General features: G+C 45.6%; 1 protein-coding gene across 2 annotated transcripts in view; it reads left to right on the plus strand.

Annotated features, from left to right (window-relative positions):
• ZNF609 (zinc finger protein 609) overlaps window positions 1–4,186 on the plus strand; it is a 221,803-nt gene extending 217,617 nt beyond the window's left edge. The window contains exon 11 of one of the 2 annotated variants that reach the window (XR_012373661.1): window positions 4,086–4,186. The gene's annotated coding sequence lies outside the window, so the exon portion shown is untranslated. The remainder of the gene's footprint in view (window positions 1–4,085) is intronic. The other variant, XM_025883879.2, reaches the window with a different exon arrangement.
• Window positions 4,187–14,575: the final 10,389 nt, after the last annotated feature.

Here is a 14,575-nt window from a genome sequence, read left to right on the forward strand (position 1 = left end):
GAATCCAAACAGTATGGCATTGGCACAGACACACAGATAAATGGAATATAATAGAGCCTAGAAATAAAACCATACACGTTCCATTAACCCACGACAAAGGAGGAAAGAATATTCAATGGGGAAAAGACAGTCTCTTCAAAAAATGGTGCTGGGATGGGGCGCCTGGGTGGCTCAGTCGTTAAACGTCTGCCTTCAGCTCAGGTCATGATCCCAGGGTCCTGGGATCGAGCCCCGCACTGGGCTCCCTGCTCAGTGGGAGGCCTGCTTCTCCCTCTCCCACTCCCCCTGCTTGTGTTCCCTCTCTCGCTGTCTCTGTCAAATAAATAATCTTAAAAAAAGAAAAGAAAAAGGAAGGAAACAGCAAGTGTTAGGGAGGATGTGGAGAAAAAGGAACCCTTGTACTCTATTGGTGGGAAGGCAAACTGGTGCAGCCGCTGTGGAAAACAGTATGGAGGTTCCTCAAACAATTAAAAATAGAACTACCATATGATCCAGCAATTCCACTTTTAGGTATTTATCTGAAAAAAATGAGAACACTTTAAAGAAAATATACACACCCTTATGTTCATCACAGCAGTAATTATGATAGCCAAGATACAGAAGCAACTTAACTGTCCATCAATATATGAATGGATAAGAATGTGGTGTATATATACACAATGGTATACTACTCGGCCATAAAAAAGAACGAAATCTTGCCATTTGTGAGAACTATGGATAAACCTAAAGGGCACTATGCTAAGCGAAATAAGTCAGAGGAAGATGAATACTTTATGATTTCACTTATGTGTGGAATCTAAAGGAACAAAACAAACAAAACAGAAACAGACTTACAGATAGAGAACAAACTGATGGTTGCCAGAGGATGAAATAGGTGAAAAGGATTGAGGTACAATCCTCCATTTACAAAATAATAAGACATGTAATGCAGGACACAGGAAATATAATCAATATCATAACAACTCTGTATGATGACACATGGTACCCTTTTGTAACGTATATAATTATTGAATCACACTATGTTGTATGCCTGAAATTAATACAACATAGTACGTCAGTTATTTTTTCAATTAAAGAAAGAAAGAACAGGGGCACCTGGCGGGCTCAGTCGGTAGAGCATGTGACTCTTGATCTCAGGATCGTGAGTTCGAGCCCTACACTGGGTGCAGAGATTACTTAAAAATAAAAATAAAAATAAAGGGCGCCTGGGTGGCTCAGTCGTTAAGCGTCTGCCTTCGGCTCAGGTCATGATCCCAGAGTCCTGGGATTGAGTCCCACATGGGGCTCCCTGCTCCGCGGGAAGCCTGCTTCTCCCTCTCCCACCCCTTCTGCTAGTGTTCCCTCTCTCGCTGTGTCTCTATCAAATAAATAAAATCTTTAAAAATAAAAAAATAAATAAAAAATAAAAATAAAGACTAGCCTTCTGTTCTTTTAGTCTTCAAAATGACATTCCGACAAAATATGCCACCAATCTCAATAGAGAACAGTGAATCTTGCAGGAACTTTTGCACAGTGAAAGTGGCTTCTTAACACAGGTCCTTCTGTCACAAGATCCAAACCAGATTCAGTTTCATTTTCAGTTCAGTCTTGTTTCTACTGGCTCCAATGCCCAGCTTTTTCTATTCCTCCTTAAATCCTGCTCACTCCACTGGGGGGCAGGCATGGTTTAATCTTTACCACAAAAAGATGATTTAAGCAGCTCAGTCTAAAGCCTGAAAAGATCAGGCTCATTAAGAAGCATCAAATGTATCAGACTGAACCCAAACATCCAGCTAGGCTGGTCTTGCTTTTGAAGAAAAAAAATATACCATGCTGGAAATGAAGGTGTCAAATATCCAAGTTAGTTCAGAAGAGAGATGGGAGATTAGAGCCTATCTGTTAGTGCCTCTTATTTTCTCAGTTGTTATCAGACATGCCCCTGGAAACACATCTCAGGACACATATGAATGCTACCGACATACCACATCCTCCTGCCTCTAATTCAAAGCATTCTGTGAAACTTGTCTGAAATGCCCTTAGCAAGTTATAATTTCATACACTGGCTACAGACAGGCAGTGTACGCAGCAGATGTATTCCTGGAGAATGTTGCTGGTAAATCAAATTTTTATAATTCAAATCCTATTTTTAAATCTCTACAATGCTTACTATTTAAAGGAAGTACCTTTAAATCTCTTGACAGAGTAAAGGATCTCCTGTTGAAGAATCACTTAGAGTTGACTTTATGTCAGTTTTGATTTTTATATTTAGTGTGATCAAAGCAGGCGACGGCCTGCTACACAGAGATTTAATATAATCCTGTGGCTAACAGCAACATCTAACAAATATGTGAATTCATATTCTCCCTGATATACTTTTGATCACATTTCACTTTAATAAAAGTGGCCTGAGCTTGCACCCTTTCTCTCTGGTTTCCATTACCTGTCAGGGGAGGGTCAGATGGCCTTGGTATTACCTACCTTGTGGTATCAAGTGAAAAGACATAAAACCACATTTCCAAGCATTCTACATTTATTCCCCTCTTTCACAACCTCTTCTGATCCATTCCTATCTCAGGCTCTACCTCAAAGAACACTCTCTAGGCCCAGACTTCCCTCACACGGGCTGCTTTTTACTTAAACTAGAAAGGTTTCTGATGACTAATCCCTATGCAAAGAGGGACCAATCCAGGGCTGCCACCACATTTAGCTAAGAACTAGGAAGAAAGGTAGGAGGTGATGGCCACCTCCAGTCTAGTGAGACCACTGAGGCTGACTTCCAGCTGCCAGTTCCCTTCCCATATGAGAAAGGGACCCTGGTCAGATGCCAGGCATAAGTCATTTCTCTAGGGCTGTTCTGTGTGCCAAAGGGAGTCTACTTGCTAAGCACAATTATGAAGAAAATGACATCACCACTCTGAATCACAGACTGAAAGCAAAACTGCGTTTTGGTTGATTCTCCACAAGAAACACACTTGTGGTGGCAGCTAGAATATCTGCCTCTGAGGTATGCTTATCTTATTACACAACTGATGTTGGTACATCTTCTGCCAAAGGTAGGCATAACCACATAGGCTACAGAGGTGGATGGATAGCAAGGTACTCTGCTTTAAAATTAGACCTTAATTTTACAATTTAAGTACCTTGATCTAGTTTATATAGTAAACTCATCATCCAGTTCCAGCTTCTCTTCCCAGGACAGAATGAGTTCATTGTTAATACAGTATCAAAGGCCTAGGAGATTTTCTTAAGGCTTATCTTATACAAAGCACTTTATTTTGCTGCTAACAGAAAACTACCTGTTTTGTTCACTTCAAGCAATAAAATTCTTGCTCACCGACTCGGCTATTTCTGGTTTATAGCGTTCAATTAGGCTTCACAGCCTTCTGAGTCATGGCACCAACTTGAATCAACACTGCATACTGTTTCAAAAAGGGATGAATTTTTTTTTTTCTAGAAATGCACATATGTAACATCCTCTACCCCACTCCTCAGTCCCCCTTTTTATATTTCTGAGCAGCTCTGAGGCTAAATTTGGATTTCTTGGCAGAGTGAGGAATTACTATTATTAGTCCACACTGCTTTCTGAAGCATACCTCCAATTTGGGGGGGATTCCCAACTGTACTAGGAGTCTGTCTCTCTCTGTGGAATGACCTTGAAGGTACATGGTAGGAAAACTTGCTCTCCCTACTATCCCACACCTGACAAGCCATAGTACCAATAAATAAGGAATAACCAAAACCGTATCTTTGGGGGGAAAGAAAGAGATTCCATTACCAGGGAACCATTCTGTGAAGATACTCAGGGTAGGTCTGATGTGCTCATGTGCTCTGTCCACCCCCAAGAGGAAACACCTGTAGAACCATAGGCTTCTCAAAGCCCATCAAAGATTGATTGTAATATGGATATAAATCCAGGGCAAGCTCTTCTCCACATAATGTATCGTCACAAGGTACTAAGCCGACCCTAGACAGAGACTGTCTTCCTGCCCCCGCAAACTCAGGGAGAGAAAGGCCATGAAGTTTGATTTCCTTGGATTTAAGCCTCATGTTGAAAAACCATAATAAAAGTGCTTATTCCTGTGTCTTCTTCCCTCCCCCACCATCAGGAATTTTGACAATCTGGAGGTACTAATCAGAACAAAACTGGAAAGGAAGAGCTTTGTTTTCAAAACATACTACCAGCTCCTCTGCAACTATTTCTTCCAGGAAACCAAGCCTCCACCTCTTGAGTATTTCACTGGAGCCAGGGAAGCTAGAGAGCCCATCCCCCACCCAATGAGAGCTACACTAGCCAGCTCGCCCTCCCCTCTGCGGATACAAAACACCAAGCACACAGACTGGGAAGAACATCCGGCGCTTATCGGAATCCGTAAGTTAGGGCTCTAACAGGATCCTTTTAGAAAGTTAGGGGCAGGCCAGAGGAGGCTGGGAAACATGTTATGGAAACAGGATTGCCATAACTCAAAGAAACCAGACACCCTGTACACACCACCCCACCCCCAGGCCAAAGTGGAGGAGCCTGATCCAAGGCCTTGCTCCTACCCAGGCCCCGGCAGGCCAGCTGGCTCCTCCCTCCACCTGCCTTTCATACAGCCAAGCCCCTCAAATTACCAACACACTAAGCAAGGGCCCTGGAGACAAGCAAGCCTGTTTTGCCACTTAGGACGCTGGAAGCAATCTTAAATCAAGCAAACCCAACCCCCTCTTTTTACATGGAAGCACACTAGCTAAGCCAGAACTAGAACTCAAGTCTCACAACGTCATGGTCAATGAAGACCCTTAAGTGTTGGTTCCAACTGCCTGCAAAAGACTTGGCACCAAACCAACTCAGTCCAGAAGACTCCAGAGAATGCCTGCTGAGACCACACCACCTTACAAACCCCACTGTGGAGACAAAAACATGTAACAGAAAAGAAAATCCATCTCATATACCCTTTTTGTGGATTTTCCTGTAGGTTTCTTTGCTTCCCTCCACCTCTGCACTTCATCCTGTCCTCTCTCATACCTACTGTCTTATCCTCATCACACGCAGCTTTACCACAAGCAACACCTTTGGCAACCAGCACCATCCAAGTATATATCCACGTGCACCTCCTCAGCTCCAGAGGGGCTGGGTAGAGAAGATGTAATGAAAGCAGGGACTGCAAAGGGACATGGACACTGACAGTCTCAGAAAAGGAAAACAGAATGCGCTTGTAGGTGAAGAAGCGTTGAGAGGTAGGGATAATGGGTCAAATACGACCATAACAAACCAGAAAACAAGGAGTGAATTTTCTTTCTGCATATAGGGAAGAAATGAAGGTGTGTGGGCTAGATAAGAGTCTGAGAATGAAAATGACTAATGGCTGAGAACGGAGTAACTCAAGGTAGGAGAACTTAAGAGGCTGTTGTGGGTATCCTGGGTATTTCTGGACAGTACCTGAGAAAGAAAGACTAAGAAAGCCCTGAAGGAAACAAAGCCCTTTTCAGTAGAGAAAGAGCTGACACTAAAGAAATATGATGGGAAAGGTCTTTGGTGGGGGAGGGGGGAGGGGAGAGAAGGCAGTGGTTCTTAGCCCTGACTGCACATTACAAAGAATTACCCAGGGCGCCTGGGTGGCTCAGTTGGTTAAGCGACTGCCTTCAGCTCAGGTCATGATCCTGGAGTCCCGGGATCGAGTCCCACATCGGGATCCCTGCTCAGCGTGGAGTCTGCTTCTCCCTCTGACCCTCTTCCCTCTTGTGCTGTCTTTCATTCTCTCTCTCTCTCTCAAATCTTTAAAAAAAAAAAATTACCCAGAGAGCTTTAAAAATATATACTAATAACCAGGCCCCACCCTAGGCCAATTACAACAGATCTTTCAAGGTGGGGTCCAGGTGATTGATTTTTCAAAGGTGCAGCCAAGGTTGAGAAACACTGAGATACAAGAAAAGCTAAAAACCCAGCTGGAATATTTAAGGATGGTGCTGCTAAAGGACTGGGAAATGGCAAGTCAGAGACCATCTTAAGGAGAATGGAGCCCAAGTTTGAGAGGAACCTTGAATGGCAGGTAGAGCCCCATTGGGGGGCAGAAAAAAGCAATAAGGAAGGATATGTTTGTAAAAGGAACTACAGACTAGCTCTGGACAGACCACGACACAATTTAAGGAGGATCTGCAGGGAACAGATCTGCTTGCAAAACAATGAGGCCCAAGTGTGGAGCAGAGGCCCTAAGGCCAAATCTGGGGACAAAGGGTCTGGGTGTGGAAAACTAAATGAGCTTCAGGCTTATTTTGGAAGGGACAGCAACAAGTCTAGGGGGAAAAATTAGGAAGAAAATTAGACCCAAATTGTAAATGAAGTCATTCTGATGTAGAAAAAGCAACTAGGGTTAAAAATTGTGAGGAATCAGGATTATGGAACAGTTTCACAGAGTCTGGGGCAGAAACACCAGATATGTCTGAAAAAGAGATGGATGACAAGAGCTGCCTTGGGAAGAAGAGAGGAGAGAGGAAAGCTGAGTGATCAATTCTGCCTAGTTTGGGCAGGGGAAATAAGTAGGAGGCAAGTTTAGAAAACTACTGGTGCTGTTTCAGAAAGACGTGCAGCCTTTCTCTCCAATTAATGGGGAAGACTGGGGTCAGGTTTTGAGGAAGGAAACTTGGAATGGCCCAGTATCCAGAGTAGGGGGCCTGATTTTTAGGCACTGGGAAAGAGAGCGAAGTACAGGGAGAGTAGGCCTTCAACAGAAGCAGCGTGGGCTGAGTTCTGAGATCTAATGATCTAAACATGGGATTCAATTAAGAAGGGAAAAATAAGAGTAAAGAGGAGTTCCAGCTGAGAGAAAGTGTTTAGAGGGTAGCGGTGTTCAGAAGAGTGTTGGGGGAACCCCACCAGGGGAATAGGATGGCAAACTGGAGTCAAGTCCAAAGTGAGAAATAAAAGGAAGAAGGTTGGGAGACAGGGAAAACGAGGCCTACCTGGGAAAGGGGTGTCGAGGGAGGGAAGATGGGAAAATTTGAAGGAATAAGGGAGGAAAGGGACGGCTGGGCATCACTGTAAAAACTATTAGGCCTGAGAAAACGGGGGAGGGGAAGGGGGAAGGGGGGAAGGGTAATGAGTCCAGCTGAGAGCAGAAGGTTGGAGCCTGACTGGGGGAGGGGCGGCAGTGATAAGAGAGGGGTTTGGTTGGAGGATGCAGTTTCGAGGGAAGAGAGTCAAAGGGAAGGGTTAAGTGACTTAAAAGGGGAAAGGAAGAAAGACTTGGGGAAAATGGGAAATAATCTGGGGAATCTCGCTGAGGGAAAAGCCCAGTTTGGGGAAAGGGGCACCGTCCGACGGGACTTAAAGGAAATGGGGACTTGATTGGAAGACTGGGTCCTGGCTTGAGGGGGGGCTTTGCGGGAGCAGGAGGCCCGGATGAGGGGGATGGGCCGGGCTGGAGGGAGGGGGCTAAAGGGCGGAAGGAGGCCCCGTTGCGGGGCTGGGGACTCGGACTGGGGTGGCTGAAGTGGGGAAGGGACCCAGTGGGGGGCGGGTAGGCCCCGCTGTGGGGGCTGGAACCGGCCGGGGGTTGGGGAAGGCCCTCTGGAGCAGATGAGGGGAGGATGGGGGCGGGGAGCCTGGGCCGGGCCGTTACCTGTCCTGGGTGTTTATCATCCTCGGCGGCTCTGCTCAGGGTGGGAGGAGGCGGCGCAGGGAGTGGGTAGGTGGATGAGAGGGTGGGTGTGGGGTCGCGCGCGCGCGGGGCCGATCTCTGCGGGCTAAGTCCCTGTCAGGCCGCGGGCCCAGAGCCCTCCTCCTGCCTCAGCGAGCGCCTGCCTCCAACTGACCCTCCCCGGCCGCCGCCGCCGCCGCCGCCGCAACCGCCCCGCCCCCGGTGCCTCATCTGCATAGCCCCACCCCAGCGCCGCACGGTGTCCTGGGAAACTGGGGCCCACAACAAAGGGCAAAGCCCGGCCCCGCCTCCACGCAGGCGCACCAGGGTTTTGGGGGGGGCGGGGGTCTGGATGAGAAGCGGCCTTTGCTGGTGGCTGTGGTCTTGGAAGTAGTTTTAGCTGCGCGGCACGAAGATGCGTTGTATTTCAAGTAGAGTTTTCTGAGCATTGACCCAACCTAGTCTTCGTCCCTAACCCTCGTTTGCGTGGGGCCAAGCAGGGGTGTGTCATTTGTAAGCCCTGGGAGGATATATTATTATAAAAAAAAATCTAAGAGTAGTACACACATATTAGCGCCATTCCCAGACGGAGCCCAGGTTCACAGATCTCAGTTACGTCAGCTCATAATGCAGATCAATAACCTCAGCGGCCAGCTGAGATCAATAGTCTGCACCTGAGAGACATCTCAGGTCAATGGTCAAGGTCTGACACTGGCTGGTGGTCATCTGAAGCCAAATCTCTATGGGTCAGGATCACAGTCACCTGACAGCAGTGGTGGAAAGCACCATGGCTAACTTGTTCACAGCTGCTTGAGATCACAATCATGCAAGTTTCACAGTCACCTTCACTCACTATCCCTGCTGGTCCTTATCACAGGTCAGTGACAACAGGCTACAATCACTGCACAGACCTCTCAGATCACAGTCACTGCAGGCCACAGGCACAGGCACCTCAACACAATCTGTTCATAGGCAACCCAGACCGCAAACAAGAGGTCACATTATCTTAGCTCACAGTGGGGTGCCATCACCTCAAATCCCATTCACTTATTCAACAAAAATCATTATTGAGCAGCTACTTACTATGTGCTCCAGACATGTGCCAGAGTCCAGGAATACTCAATGATCAATTAGGCAAAGTTCCTGCTTCGGATGTCACAATCTAGTCAGAGGGAGAGACACTGAGAGGCTGAGGGAAGTAAATGTTCAAACTGAGATAGACCACAGAGATAATAACTAGGGAATTATGGATGGCTTCACAGAAAGGGTGATCACAATGACTCCAAATCAGAGGTCACTATGACTCCTAGTTCATTATAGCCCCAAATCACAAATGTCTCCCATTAGAATCTCAGGACACCATTACTCTACTTCACAAACAACATGCTTTCGATTTTTAGATGATGGGGATGCAGGGATGGAAGAAAGGTTGGAGCTATGAAACGAAGGCTTTTTCAGGAAAAATCGAAGTGGTACATGATACCAGAACTGTCCAAATTATGGGGTACCTGGTGATTCAGTCTGCCTTCAGCTTAGGTCATGATCCTGGGGTCCTGCTCAGGGGAGAGTTTGTTTCTCCCTCTCCCTCTGTCCCTCCAACCCCAACCGCACACACTTGTGCTCTCACACTCTCTCAAATAAATAAATAAAGCTTAAAAAAAAAAAAAAAAAAGACCTGCCCAGAATATGACTAGAGGCTCCCATACCACGGCTCACTTTAGATCCTCAAGCTTATCCCCTTGGCTATCCTTACCTGCACTTCCAAGTTCAGGTCAGGAATGTTCTTACCCCAGTACAAAGCAGAACTGAACAATGAAACCCAGCCCTGACCTACCCCATCTTGTAATCCGAGAGACCTGGAACTCAAAGGGAACTGGGATGGCTCATTTCTGCCAGGCCATCCCTGGACAAGCAACCTTTTGGCCTGAAGGACAGTTTTTGACCAATCAGCAAATATTAAGAACTCACTACGTCAATAACAGGGACTATTTACTGAACATCATGCTAAAGCACTAATTTTTACAACAGCTCCCCATTCCCATTCCACAGATGAAAGGAAACCTCAGGGAGATTTTGCCAGCTAATATATACTGAAGGCCTATGCATATCAAGCAAGTTAATTTATTTGCTCTAATTCAAAGCTACTGAGTGGTAGAGTTATAATCTGGACCCCAGGGATGCCTGGGTGGCTCAGTCCTTTAAGCGTCTGCCTTCAGCTCAGGTCATGATCCCAGGATCCTGGGATCGAGTCCCACATGGGGCTCCCTGCTCAGTGAGAAGCCCGCTTCTCCCTCTGCCTGCCGCTCCCCCTGCTTGTGCGCTCACTCATGCTCTCTCTCTCTCTCTGACAAATAAATAAATAAAATCTTAAAAAAAAAAAAAAAGAATTTGGACCCCAAGTTGCCTGACCCTGTGCTTCATCTGGATTTGCATGATAGAGGAATAAGAAGGTCTTTGCTACACCTCTCTATTTGGAGGAGTGACCATCCTGATGACCACATGACCGGCAAGTGAAAATGTCACAAAAATGGGAAGCCACCTCCCTCTGACTTGTGCTGTCCAATATGATAGCCACTAGCCACATGTGGCTATTTAAACTTGAATTAATTAAAATGATAAGGTTAAAAATTTAGCCTCTCGATCCCATTCACCACATTTCATGTGCTTAATAGCCACATGTGGCAGGCGCCTGGGTGGCTCAGTTGGTTAAGCGACTGCCTTCGGCTCAGGTCATGATCCTGGAGTCCCGGGATCGAGTCCCACGTCGGGCTCCCTGCTCAGCGGGGAGTCTGCTTCTCCCTCTGACCCTCTTCCCTCCCGTGCTTTCTATCTCTCATTCTCTCTCTCTCTCTCAGATAAATAAATAAAATCTTTAAAAAAAATAGCCACATGTGGCTAGTGTTTACAGTGCAGATTTTCCATCGACACCAACAGTTCTGGACAGCACCGTATCCTGTCATCCCCTATCCCGATTTACCTCAGCCATCACCACAGGGTTGAGTTCCTTCTCATTTAGTATCACCTCCTTCCTTGTCCTCCCACTGGCGAGATGCCTCCAGCTCCCTGCCCTCAGCCACGTCCTTCTTCTGTGCCCTCTGCAACCTGTGATCAGCAAATTCTTCCGTACCCTCAGCCTTTTCTCAGGATGCTGCCTTCACCTCCTTGCCTTACCTGAAACTGTGCTATCCCCTCAGTACACTGAGGTTTGGCAGCCTTCTTAAGTGAATGCTATTTTCCTCTTATTCTCCTGTACCTCAGAGTCAGGAAGTGGGTAAATATATTCCTCTCCCACCCCGAACACTAGTTCTAAACCAGTGCTTCCCCCACTCCTCCTACAAAACCCGTCCCTTTGAAGCTTCATCATCTGGACATACCATCTTGGTTAATGTTATCAATCAACCTCCTGGTCACTCACAGCCCATCATTTAGCTCTTGGCTCACTGGCCCGCTGTCCGCCCTATATTTTGTTATATTTGGTGAGCTCCACATCCATGTGATGGCCTCTCCATCACTTCCCTGACCACCTCATCTCCAGCGATATCTTTCACACTCCACGCAGCTGCTCACTCCTGTGGTCACACCCTCAACTTTGTCTTCACTAAGTCATTCCACTTCCAATATGGAGACTCTCCAACCACAACCTTTTCCTTAATTAAGTCTCCCTCAACAATTCTTTGACTTTATCATGAGTTCTGATCCCTTGTCCTCACTAATGTCTCACTACTCATTAGACCCACTTTTCATGTTCCTTCTTTCTTACCTTCATTTCTATCATCCATTACTATAACCACTCTCTTGCCCTCTCTCCTCCAAGTGTGCTGGCCTGGCAAAACCCCTACTCTGGATAAATCCACCATCTGCCTTCCCCGTGCTTTTGCTAGCGCAAAACCACACGTCCAGGCAGATTACCTTCATTTCATGTTCACAATCCTAACCTCAAACAGATTCTCAACACTGCTTGGGAATGCCTATGACACTTCTCCAATAAGTTTGCTTTTCCACTCTCCATAAAACCTCTCCTCCCCTCTCATCTCAGCTGATGACATAGGTTCTTAAGTGTTTCTTTTCCAGTTGTATTGAGATACAATTGACATATAAGATTGTATTTGTTTTGGCACACAACATGATGATTTGATGTAGAGCAATGTATTGCCCTGGCCTCTTCTGTTACTGAGGAAATAGAAGTAAAAGGGAGCTTCCTCTCATTCCTAACACAACCTGCAAACCTATCTGCCTCTGCACCCTCCGATATCTCTCCCTGCCTTGTACTCTGAAAAGTGTCGCCTCCCTTACAAGCCCACCACAGGAGCCATGGGACCCACCCTCTCTCCACTCTTTAAGAACCTGGCTCCTACAATCTAATTTTGCCCATCAGCACATGAACATGCTCTCCAATCCTTGAAAACTAATATCACAGCCATTCTGGGAAACAATTTGGCAATTTCTTAGAAAATTAACCAGGCAGGGGCACCTGGGTGGCTCAGTCAGTTGAGCTTCTGACTCTTGATTTCGGCTCAGGTCATGATCTCGGGGTCATGAGATCAAGCCCCATGTCGGGCTCCATGCTGAGTGCAGAGCCTGCTTGGGATTCTCTCTCTCTACTTCTCCCTCTACCCTGCCCCCCAGCTCTTACTCTCTCTCTCTCAAATAAATAAATAAAACCTTAAAAAAAAAAAAGCTAACTGCACAACTACCAGATGACCCAGGAATCGCACTCTTGGGCACTTGTTCCAGAGAAATGAAAACATCTTCACATAAAAACTTGTGCATGTATGTTCACTGCAGCTTTATTCATGATTACCAAAAACTGGAACCAGCCCAGATGTCCTTCAGCAGGCACATGATTAAACACAGTGTGGCACATCCCCACCACAGACTACTAGTCAGCCCTAAAAAGGGCTGAACTGTTGACTGATATGTGTAAAAACTTGGATGAATTTCTTGGGAAGTATGCTGACTGGAAAAAGGTTCTATGCTGTATGATTCCACTTATATAACACTTGGAAATGACAATATTTTAGAAATAGAGGACAACTGAGTGACTGACTGACAGGTTTGGGATGGGATGGGGGAGGTGGGAAGGTGGGCCGGAGGTGGGCACAGTTATAAAAGGGCAACACTGACTGATGCTGGTGGTGACAGAACTGCTCAGCATCTTGATGCTAGGGGTAGACACCCGAACCTACACATGTGCTAAACTGTATAAAACCAAACACACACAGGCACACACACATGAGAACAAGAAAAACTGGCATAACCTGAATAAGATAGGCAGATCGCATCACTGTCCACATCCTGGTTGTGATGTTATATACTACGGTTAGTTTTGCAAAACGTTACCATTGGAAAGAAACTGGACAAAGTGTAGGGGGCACCTGGGTGGCTCAGTCGGTTAAGCATCTGCCTTCAGCTCAGGTCATGATCTCAGGGTCCTGGGATCGAGCCCCGCATTGGGCTCTCTGCTCAGCGGGGAGCCTGCTTCTCCCTCTCCCTCTGCCTGCCACTCCCCCTACTTGTGCTCTCTCTCTGTCAAATAAATAAATAAAATCTTTAAAAAAAAAAAAAAGAAACTGGACAAAGTGTATAAGGGATCTCTTGTATTATTTCTTACAACTGCCTGTGATTCTGCAATTATCTCAATAAAATGTTCAATTCGAGAAGAATATGATTAAAATGTATTTAACAATAACAACAAAAAAGCTATGAGTAGGGTGCCTGGCTGGCTCAGCCAGTAGAACATGCAACTCTTGATCTTGGGGTTGCGGATTTAAGCCCCATGTTGGACACAGCTTACTTTAAAAAAAATTTTTTTTTGAAAAAAAAAAAAAGCTATGAGTTAGAAGAGTATTTCAGTCCCTAGGAACTGCTTTTGCAAGTATGACAGTCACAAACTCAAGGGAACAAAAACAGGTAAGTATGAGGAGGATATATGACAAGAGGTATGAAGGAGGCTAGCGGAGTAATCAGTGGACCCTATTTAGGGAATCAGTATCTGTAGGATCTTATTCAAAAAAGCTACATGGTGCTATGTGGCTTAGACAAATCTGAGCTTGGCCTCTGCCTGGCTGTATGACTTTAGACTAGTCATGTGGCTACTAAGGGTCTGTCTCTCCTCCGTGAAAAACAGGGGGCCACGGCACCCACCCTCCAAGACTACCACGGGGATTAAATAAAATAATGTATGTGAAAGTACCTAGGCCAGTGTCTAGAAGATGTTCCAGAAATACAAACTCAGTCCCAATTCTCTCTGAATAAAAATCTGCTCTCCAGAAAAAATCTGATAAAAACTAATTTATAATGATAAAATTCATGAGTGCTTACTGATGCTTGAAAGGAAAGGAAAAAAATGAAAATTAAAAAAATAAAAATAAATAAAAAGAGGGGCACCTGGGTGGCTCAGTTGGTTAAGCGTCTGCCTTTGGCTCAGGTTGTGATCTTGAGTTCCTGGGATAGAGACCCATATAGGGCTTCCTGCTCAAAGGGAAGCCTGCTTCTCCCTCTCCCTCTGCCACTCCCTCCTGCTTGTGCTCGCTCACTCACTCTCTCTCAAATAATAAAATAAAAAAAGACAGAGAGAGAAAAAAGAGAAATAAGAGAAAAAAACAACCTTCATTGATCACCTTTGGAGAATTCAAAGGAACCAACTCATTTTTCCAAAAATTGGTAAATAAAGGAAGAGAATCAAGGCAAGCATTTAACTTGCTTTTCTTATATGAACTGTACTTCAGGTTAACAGAATTGCTGATGTGGAATAATTACTCTGAAAACTGCTAAGAGTAAGAAACAAGCATTCAATCTGATTTTCATTACAAACATGCCTCAAGGTAACCGATTAGGTAATAGGAGAAGAAGGAATAATAGAACATCACCATTTTGTAAACCCTCACTGAAATCAAGATCACCAATATCTGTTATGTTACAAAGGTTGAAGTTTAGGGGCCTCCTGATGAAAGGATACAACACCACCTATGAAGTATTCT

Source organism: Callorhinus ursinus, unplaced genomic scaffold (assembly GCF_003265705.2).
Source record: "Callorhinus ursinus isolate GAN/ISIS: 27379988/994484 unplaced genomic scaffold, GSC_fseal_2.0 scaffold25, whole genome shotgun sequence".
Lineage (NCBI taxonomy): Eukaryota > Metazoa > Chordata > Mammalia > Carnivora > Otariidae > Callorhinus > Callorhinus ursinus.